The 10,591-nt window shown below is 44.7% G+C and overlaps 1 long non-coding RNA gene across 1 annotated transcript; it reads left to right on the top strand.

Moving 5' to 3' along the window:
- Positions 1-2,254: 2,254 nt before the first annotated feature.
- Positions 2,255-9,334, top strand: LOC109510793 (uncharacterized). Its single transcript, XR_002167188.1, has 3 exons — positions 2,255-2,347; positions 6,427-6,644; positions 8,739-9,334. It is a non-coding gene; the product is annotated as an uncharacterized LOC109510793 (long non-coding RNA).
- The last annotated feature ends 1,257 nt before the right edge of the window (positions 9,335-10,591 follow it).

A 10,591-nucleotide genomic window follows, 5' to 3' on the forward strand; every position in this document is an offset into this window, starting at 1 on the left:
AACTTCGTTTTCGATTGAAGACGAGTTGCACAAAGAGATCGTGTCGTTTTGTCATTTTGCTTTCTTGGCCAGGGGTGTCAAACTCATTTCACATTGTGGGCCACATACGGCCTCGGTAGATGTCAAGTGGGCTGGACCATTAAAAATTATACCATACTCTGCTATAAATAACCCAAATAATATGTCTTTCCTTTTTTTGGTCTAAAGATGCACAAGAACACTCGAAAAATGTTGAATTTTAATGAACATATCTTTTACAAAACATTTCATGAAGTACCTAAGATTTTCTTAGACAAATGTGCAATTTACTTTTATCATTCACATACAGTATATGCATTGCCACTGATCCCACTAACTGTACAAAGGCACAAAACCTTAACAATTGGTCTTGAAAATATAGTAATGCACTTTTAAGATTAAACGAGATTTATAAAGAAAGGAATTTTTAAACCATTTACACAAGCATATAAAATCTAAATGTAATCCCTGCCTACACCTTACAAACTAAGGAGAGTGCTATAATATGTGTAAAGAATAAAATATTCACATGTCCTTGATAACGCCTGCTGTGTTGGGTCTGTCTCAGTGACAGACTGAGGCGGTTGTTGTCTTCTTCTCTGATCAAAACAATGTTGGCTTTTACTCTGATCAAACAATTTGTCCCCTAGCGGATATTCCATGAATTGCACTTTATTAAAAAGATTCATTCCGTGTCTTTCATGCATTTTTTCACTTTTAAATTATCCTGCGGGCCTGATCAAACCTCCTTGCGGACCGTATGCTTGACACCCCTGTTCTTGGCGTTTGTGAATAAAGTGCAAATAAAACACCCATTACGCACACTACCAAAGCGTGCAATCCAACTTTATTCATTGTTTCAAGATGCTTTGTTGATCAGGGCAACTCCGCTGGAATAGTTGAGATGCAAGTCTCGTCTGGATACTTGCGGGGTGCTCTCTGCTGGTCCCAACGGGGCCGGGGGCTGAAGAAACTGCAAAACCCAAAGGATCGCGGTGAAATCAAACTTCGTTTCAGACTGGGGAGGAAACATCGGATGACTTTCTGAGGGCCCCGATAACTTTTCCCCTTCAAAGTATTCACTGTATATCGATCAACATGTCAGAAACATTTCGGTCTCAAACTCCAGCAGAGGGCCCGCCATTGGCAAGGGGAAACAATAAACCCGACTTCGCTTTCCAATGTCAGCTAACAGCAGTAAGAATCATTGTAAAATTCGACCGCAAAATCAAGAGGCTCGCGCCGGCAGTCGACGGTGTTGACAAGGTCTTTACGAAACGTAAGGGCGCCGTCTACTGGTGACCAATAGGAATGACAAACCTTCGACTGAAGTGGCTCTCAACTTTACAAGTACAGTCCCACCGAAAACCTTTATCAGGTGCTGTCTTACCATGTTGGTCTTTGTTGTTGTGTTTATGATCCTCTGGACGAGTTGGAACTGGGAAAGTCAAATCCTTTTGCATACCTGTCAACCTCGGCTAATCGCTGCCCTTATAAATGATTACGATTCCCCTTACAAAATAACAAAAACCCTTACAACGGCTTACCGCGCATGCGCACATCATGCTTGATCAATCCTACCGTACGCAGCGATCAAAAAAAAATATTTGATTGAGGATTACTTTTGCTGGTTTGCCGTGACAATAGTAGCGATCGACAACGGCATTGTCGTTGGCTACCAGCAGGTGACACGATCTGGATTTGAGCCAAAATTGTCTGTTTGAGATCGGTTCACAATTGTTTTTTTTTTTTTTCCGGTATAAAAGTTGTAATACGCCGTACATGATTTGAAATGATAAAAAAAGGTATAAAATATGGGCAAAACGTACAAGTTGACAGGTATGTGTCTGTCTGTGGCTGCGCAGACGCGACGGAGCATATTGTGCTCAGCGTACACTCCGTGCAGTCCATACCAAGGCCCTCGCCCCTCCCCTTTCTCTTCTGATCTACCTCTCTGAGCACGGCAGCTGAGCCACTGCCAAACCTCGCTTCAGACAACTGAAAAAGAGAGAGCGACAGAGAGAGACAGAGAGAGAGAGAGAGAGAGAGAGAGAAAGAGAGAGAGAGAGAGAGAGAGAGAGAGAGAGAGAGAGAGAGAGAGAGAGAGAGAAGGAAAATGACAGAGCCGACTCTCGAGCGAGGGTGCCGGCTCTCATCGTTCACTTCAAAGAGCCGGCTCTTTGTACCGGTTCGTTCGCGACCGACACATCACTCCTGAACGCATCAATCGCTCGTCTTCAAGTGAGCTGTTGCGCGCAGGTGCCTCTGAATACGCTTCGACGTCCAATCATGGCGGGAGAGCAGACCTGCTGCTCAACACATAAGCCATGTAAGTCAAGTCAAACTGTTACACGTTGATGATGGAGACAATTCACGACGGCTTAATTGTTAACGTTAAGGGATAATCAGTGACGTGCGCTGAGATTCGAGACTGGTCATGCACTCCTTCCCCGGAGTGGGGTAGAAAAAATCTGAAGCCGAAAAATGTTAGCCCTCTTACAATTATGAGCTGCAATAAAACATGTCTCAAATAATTTCAAAATTGAATTTGTGAGTGTTGCTTTTCAAAGCTTAAAATGTTTCAATTGATTTCATACTGGTCAACAACGTGATAGCAACGAAAGCTAAATATTTAATATAAGACCAATTTTGCTGGTTTTGGGGGAGATCGCTCTCAAAAAAAAATCATCCAGTGTTAATTTCGTTGACTAAAACTGTTCGTCATTCTTTTCGTTAATTTTTTTTTTGAACGAAAACAAAATTTAAAGTCAGTCATCGATACGATAACTAAATTGATTGACAATTTGAGAGTTATTTTTTCAAAAGGTTTAATGAGTCTTTGATTTGGTCCTGATTCTTTAGTCTTAGCTCATTTTATGTCTAATCCTAGTCCTGTTTTTGCATTTGTGCTTTGTGTTTAGTCTTAATCCAGTTCTTGGTTTATTCTGGTTTAGGCTTATTCCTAGTCATTATTTCAAAGATTTAATACCTCTCGCATTTAGTTTTGGTCTTCTTTTAGATTTACAGTAGTCCTCTTCCCGTTTCAAATTTAGCTGGTCTAGTTTGAGCCTTCTTAAAATTTGGGCTGTTTTACTTTTAATCTAGTTTACGTTTGGTTTAGTTTTTGTCTGTCTTGCATTAAATCAATCACTTAATTAGCCTTTTATTTTTTTCCTTTTCCTGTCATTGATTCATTCTGTTTTCCTGTCATTGATTCATTCTTTTTTGTTTTTGTCCATTTTTACTTGTAGCTATTTTACGTTTCTTCCTCATTCTGTGTTTGGTCTAATTTGTTTTAGGTTTGGTCCTAGTCCTGTTTTAGGTTTAGTTTGTCTTGCCTGTAGTCCTGGTCCTATTTTAAGGGGTGTTCACACGGCAACATTTGCTTCGGTGCTATGCCGGCGCTGCGCCAGTAGAGCGGTCACACATGCAGATTTACTCCGGTGTAGCCGCGGAAAACAGCTTACTCCGGAGCAAATTTTTAAACCACCTCCCTGAGGTGGGTTAAATTTGCTCCGGAGCAAATGCTCGCTTGCGGAGCAGCACCGATGTAAATTTGCACGTGTGAACTCTCCAATTTGCTCCAGAGCAAATGCTCGTTTGGGGCGCAGCATCAATGTAAATTTGCACGTGTGAACGCTAAAATTTGCTCCGGAGCAAATGATCGTTTGCGAGGGGGGAGTAGCCTCGCTACGCATGAGAAGAGTTGATTACATACGGCGAGAATGCGTTGCTTTCGTGCTCTGTTGGACTTCCGTCATGTGTTTGTTTAATAACAACACAAGACATGGCTGATAACAGTAGCAAGCGGCACCTCTTGGGTGATACCATCTCAACTAGAACGGGGGAGGCGGGATAGTCTCCAAATGTCATCTTTCCTTTTGTTGGAGACTGGACCGTCTCGGAGTTGTTTGTGTAGTTTGTTCCTTTGTTGTGTGTTCACAACCCCCCGCCCCCCGCAGAATTTATTTTGTGATTTCCTCTCTTGATTTTTCTGTTTGGCGCATTACATGTTTGCTTTTCTGAGTGTCATTGAAGTCATCGTTGATTTACGTTTTCGGGGGCGGTCACTCTCGAGCAGAAGGCACGGAGACCGAGAAGGAGAAGGACGTGCCTGTACAGTAGTTGCTTGAGTTGTGTATATTTGTTTTAAAAATAACCAACACGACAGCTCATTTGTTTTCTGTCATTTGGCTCCGCTGCAGAAACTGCCGTGTGACCGCAAGTGGAGCTGCACCGACACTGCGCCAGTGCTAACACGCTCAGCGGCTTTGTACGTGTGACCGCTCCACAAAATTTGCTCCGGTGTAAAAATATATCGCAACAAAATACATCGGTGTAGCGCCGGAGCAAATGTGTGCCGTGTGAACACCCCTTTAGTTTTCATCTCTGTTCTGTCTTAAGTTTAGTAAAGTTTTTGTTCCGTCGCAGCCCTTTTTTAAGTTTTGTCCATTTACTTTTAGAATTTTCATTGAGTGCTCGTCCTCTCTTATGACTCGTTTGTCTTCAATTTAATCTGTTTTATGTTTGCCTGAGGTCTAGTTTATTTTAGATTTCATCCTAGTCTTGTCTTGGGTTTCGTTTGTTTTATATTGAGCCATAGTCCTGTTTAACGTTGAAACTTGTCACCTGTTGGGTTTAATCTTTGAAGTGAGGGAAGGCTTAGCTTTATTTACGTCATTGGGCCACGTGACTTAACGGTTTTGCTTGATGGCTCCACTGGTTGCGCATCATCGTTCAACGAAAGCATACATCTTACCTTCCTTTAGCACTTCCTGTTTTCTGCTGATGTTAGTCCCGACCACATGAAGCACCCACTGGAACATGTTTTTTAAAAATTATTATTATCATTTTTTTTTTTTTTAATTCCAACAAACATTTATTTGCACATCATGTTTACCACAAGTCACAAACATTCTCAATAGCGCTACTTCTTGTTTGACACAACTTGAAGATCACTTTGTGAGCTTTGGTTTTCGCTGCCCCCCAAAAATGGGATTTTATTTACAAAGGCCACTTCTAATCTGAGTTTCATATAAACGATATTGCTTTTTGGAGATAAAAGATCAGCGTAATGCCGAGTAAAAAGTGCAGCATGCGCGCGCGCGCGCGCGCACACACACACACACACACACACACACACAGCTTTTTTCAGTGACTCGCAAAATTTCACGCGCATTCTTCTTTTGGCGGGCAGCACAAAAGTCAAGTGGTTAGCATTCCTACCTCAACGTTTGAGGTTCAGAGTTTGAATCTCTATTTTGACCTCCCTGTGTGAGTTTTTCCACGTTGGCTTCTGTGAAGTCTCTTGATTGTCCATTGGAGTGAATGCTTGTTTGTTTATAGCAGTGGTTCTTAACCTGAGTTCGATCGAACCCCAGGGGTTCGATGAATCGGTCTCAGGGGTTCGACGGAGCCTCTGCCATGGAAGTTAAAAAACACGTGACTCAAGATGTCCATTAGTTATGACACGCCCTCTTGTCCATCACTGGCTGCAGGTGATCACATGACATTGCTTGTCCAATCAGTGTTGCGGGAAATTTAATTCGCTCAGTAGTCAGCGTGTGACTGTCGTGATAGTACATCGTAAAATTTAAAAAAAAAAAGTATACTTATCCCTTTAAATTGTATTAATTTTTCTTCTGTTTTTAATAAATGCATTTTTATGTCTTGAATTTGTAAAAAAGTCATAGTTTTGTTTTTCACTCATGAAGGGTTCAGTGAATGTGCATATTAACTGGTTGGGTTCGGTACCTCTAACAAGGTTAAGAACCACTCGTCTAGAGGGTTGACTGCGCCTCATCATTCATTGCAATGTGAGTACGTTAGATTGACTTTTCAAGCCAATTTATCGATCTTGCACCTCAAAATCCGGCAAGGCATGTTATTGGCATTCCGGTGAGCCTCTCGTCATGCTCCCTGCATGGTCTGGTCTTAGCGAGCTTCTTCAAGGCTGCAGTCCTTATCGCTTTTTGTGTTCTCCCGTCTCCAAGCGGGTAATGGCACTGCCGGGCCGGCGTTGACAAAGGCGGATAAGTCGGTGTGAAGCAAGCGCTTGTATGCCTGGGAAGATGAGGCTTGAAGCTAAAGATAGTTGCCCGCAGCGTCGAGGTGACATCTGAGTGTCCCACTTTTGTGACGAGCCGCAGTCTATCCTGACCTTTTGGTGAAGGAAGCTAGGTTCACTCTGGGCTCATCAGCAGTTAATGTCAGGGCACATACAAGACACAAAGCTTCAAGTTAACATACATCGTTTGGGGAGCCAAAGTACCCGCACTTTCAAGCGCAGAGGTTGACTATGGGGCCGATGCGTTAACCACCGTTCGACTGTGCTACTTCGAGATTCAATGTGAATTTTATGATCAAAATGACTTTTTACGATCAAAATGAATGTTCATGTGCTTGCAGAGTCAACAAGAAGCGTCTGACGCCAGTTCGGGAAGCAGAAAATGCTCCCACGATGCACTTCGGAATGACTCCAACTTGGTTCCTGGAAAAATGGCGCTTGGGGAACAGTTCAAAAGAGGACACTGCACAGTTCATCCAAAGTCAGGCTATTGCGGCTCGGTCGAGGTAGAATATCACATTGAAGTCAGCACCACCCGTCTCTCTTTGCCAAATTCAAGGTAATGTATCTTATTTGAATGCTGTCTTGACATGAACGTTTACAACTAGCCGTCGGAGTTATTTTCTTCCAAATAATGACATTTTGATTTTATTTGGGAACATTCAGTTCTTGGTTTTCGTCTGGCGTTGACAGTTGCACCTCTGAAGCACGTTGAATGGGAAATTAGAAAGTTATTTCACCCAGACATTTCAAAGTAATACACGTTAGAGCTGCAATTGCGATGCCGTGAAACCGCAATAATTTTGCTCATGGTTTTCATACCGTCAGAATCTAATATTGACCGATGCCTAATGATGAATATCAAGTTGATTAGAGAGTTCAATAAGCTGTTAAGACCCGTGTCCTATTTTTACCACAAAATGCATGATTTTATGTTTTTGTTTAGTTTTTTTTTTGAGAGCATATTAAAAACTTCAGAAGTGATCTCAAAAGCTCTCATCAAGACATTTAAATTGTGACTTGATGTACATTTTTTTACTGTTTTTTTTTTTTTTGGGGGGGGGATTAATTTAATCCCAGAAGATCTCATAAAGATCTAAGCCAACCAAGGGTAGAAACAATCGGATAAAAAAAAAAAAGTGCGGAGAGTTTGGAATTTTTGTTTGACATGCTTGCCCTGAACTTGGCCTCATGGCGAACATTGAATGTTTTGGTGATAATTTGTCCATATCCTTCCATCCATCCATGATGTGAGCCGCTTTATCCTCACAAGGGCCGCGGGGGTGCCGGAGCCCCTCCCAGCCGTATTTGGGCAGTTGACGTGGGGACACCCTGAACCGGTTGCCAGCCAATCGCATGGCACACATAGACGAAGAACCATTCGCGCTCACACTCACACCTCGGGACAATTTCGAGTGTTCCACTAACCAGCGACGCATATTTTTGGAATCTGGGAGAAAATCCACATAGGCATGGGGAGAACATGCAAACTCCACACAGGAGGGCCGCAGCCTGGAATCGAAGCCTGCACCTCTGCACTGTGAGACGGATGTGCTCACCAGTCGACCGCCGTCGCTGCAATTTGTATGTGTGAGACATTAAAAAGCCTTGCCCATGACACTGTCACAAAGATGGTGCCCCCTTCATCTTCGCGGACGATAAACTTCATAAAGTTTTGGACAAAATACCGTTTGCTAAAATGTTAAAAAGCGAAATGCCCTGAGCAAGCGGTTACACTCTACGAGCGTGCCTTGTTGCCGGAGGAGCTTCTTTATCTGGGCGGATGAAGAGGAAGGAGGAAGAGTGTGGGAGGAGGAGAGTGACAGGAGGTTGGTCGGACCATGCTGTGAATGAGGACTCGGTTTCCCAGGAGGCTTTGCAACCACTGCCGGAAAGAAGCCACTCAGCCGATGGCATGGAGAGGGGGCGGAGGCGGCCGCAGGAACCCGCCGTGTTGTGGAGTCATGGCGGATGTGGCGGTGTTGGCTGATCGGATGGCTCTGGTGCACAGGAGGATTGTGGGTAGATGGATATGTCAAGAGGACGCACGGACGGACCCTTCTGCCGTGACGGGCCCCCAACGAGATCACCTCCGCTCTCACTTACCTGTGGTCACATGACTTAAGATGCGACTTTGCTTCAATGGTTTATTGGACCATGTACAAATCAACAAAACTTGACAGCTTCGCATGGTCACACATTAGCATTCATTGGTCCACGAGCAGTCGCTGGACGGATGTCACAGAAAAGGGTACCTTCATCATCATCATCATCATCATCATCGTCCAGCCCCGCAGTTTCATTGCACACCCTCACAGTCACATGCAGCAATGGTTGAAACACGAAAAGTACATGAGCTCACGTCACAGACAAAAGTCAGCGGAAAAAGTTCACGGTCGGTCGACAAAGAAGCGTCCGCTCGCTTCCTCTGTCGCTTGACATTCTTTCCACAGCGTTGTTGGTCTCATTTGGGGTTGTAAACATTAAGTTAGTAGCGGAGAACCGATGCTATCAATTGACTGGCTCTGAGAAAAGGTCGGACCGGTCTTTAGGGCTCGGTCGGGAGGGCACACGCTAAAAGCGCTTTTGAAGGAACTACGACGACACCCTGAGAATCAGCGGCGCGCCTCTGACTTCGTCTTCCTTCCTCCAGAACTCTACCGGCGGCTGGTTGCCATGCCAACTGACTGCAGTTGGCATGGAAACAGGTTAAGGCGGACCTCGTAGAGGAGGATGCGCCACGGACACGAATAGAGACACGAGTGTAGTCTGCAGCTCCGGGGGAGGACGACACTGAACCCGAACAACTTTCCACCAAGCAGTTTAGATTTCCGTTTGGAAGAGAACGTTCGGCATCTTGAATTTGTAGACGGGGATCACCTTACGTACCGTGAGTACTCCTATGCAAGTCATGCCGGTGGGTGCATTCTGATCGGGGTAGCCTAGTCTTCCTCATCTTCGGCAACCTCCCGAGGCGTTTCCAGGCTGGCTGAGGGACAAAACCTCCCTTCAGCCCCGAAGTCTCCTTCTGGTAGGATATACCCCTGAACACCAGTGAGTCCCCTCGGAGTCATCCCAAATAAAGCCCGAGCCGGACATCCAGATGACCAAGGCCCAACCCTCTGCAGGTGCCTCATTGCAGTCGCGTGCGATGTAGTCTTTGGTCTGTCCTGAGGTCTTCTCCTTGTTGGATGTTCCCGAGAACACAATTCCTCACAGCTGAAGAAATAAATGCCTGATTTAACCAAACTGGCTCATCATTCTCGTGTGACTGACCCTGACCTAAAACATGACGGAGGGACTTCCTTGCAAACGCTTGTGATCTTGTCTTTGGTCTGGCCTGAGATTTCCACCTGGTTTGACATTCCTTGGAATACGTTGCTAAGGAAGCTATCACAAATCACCCCAAATAAACGCCTGATCCAAATGATCAAAGCCCACCTGACATGGGTCAGCTCGTTTGTTTGTCTTTTTGGTCTCCACTCAAAGCTGGTGACCGTCGTCAGGGTTGGAACATGCAGTAAAATGGAGAGTTTTGCCTTTTTGACTCGGCTCTCTCTTGACAACGCTCGGCCACGGCGACCGCATCACCGTGTGTCCCAACCTGCCATGTACCTCGGGTCCAATCTTACAGTTGTCAAATGTGGTTCTTGGGACACGCAAATCTTAAAACTATTGCACTGCTTAGTGGAAAGTTTGTCTCCATGTCACAGTATGCATTCTTGACGTTATTTTGAAAGGCGTTAAATCCAGTTGAAGGTAATGTTTGTCCTTTTCGGGGACTAGACTAGGACAATTATTAAAGAGACATACATGGGGCCAACGGTTATACCTTAAGGGACATAAATGGAGCTGATTGTTGTCCTGAAAGGTCACGCATGGAAATGATTCCCGTCTTTGAAAGAACACGCTTGGAGACAATCGTTGACCTGGAAGGAACATAGTCACATCTGTTTGTTGTCCTTACAGGCACATACAGTACACAGATGGGATTGTTTGTCCATGAGAGGACATGTACGGAGGTGACTGTTATCCTTAAAAGGACATTAATGGAAGTGATTGTTGTACTTTGAACCATAAACGAGGTGGATTGTTGTCTTTTAAAGGACACACTGTACATAGAGCTTATTATTGTCCTTAAAGGGAAGTAAAGAAAAGTGATTTTTGTCTTGGGAGGGGCTCCGGTGGAATGATTGTCCTTAAATGGACACGCAGAGCCAATTGTTGTCCGTTTAAAGGGCTGTTTGCACGTTCTTCCCCAGGCCTGCAGACGCGTGAGCGCATATGGTGCCACTAGTAGGACAGTAGTGAGTTATCGATGGAGAACGTCAAATGGTGTGCAGCAGCAGCAGCAGCAGTGGAGGAGGACAGTGATTGGTTGATTTTTGGTTTGGTCAGGTGACTTGAAAGGTGGTGCGGCGGCGGTGGTTGGTTGGTTGGTTGGTGGTGGGTGGGTGGTTTCGGGGGGCGGGGTTATGGACAGTCAGCTGAGTCAGATCACATGAT

Source organism: Hippocampus comes, unplaced genomic scaffold (assembly GCF_001891065.2).
Source record: "Hippocampus comes isolate QL1 unplaced genomic scaffold, H_comes_QL1_v1.1 scaffold122, whole genome shotgun sequence".
Lineage (NCBI taxonomy): Eukaryota > Metazoa > Chordata > Actinopteri > Syngnathiformes > Syngnathidae > Hippocampus > Hippocampus comes.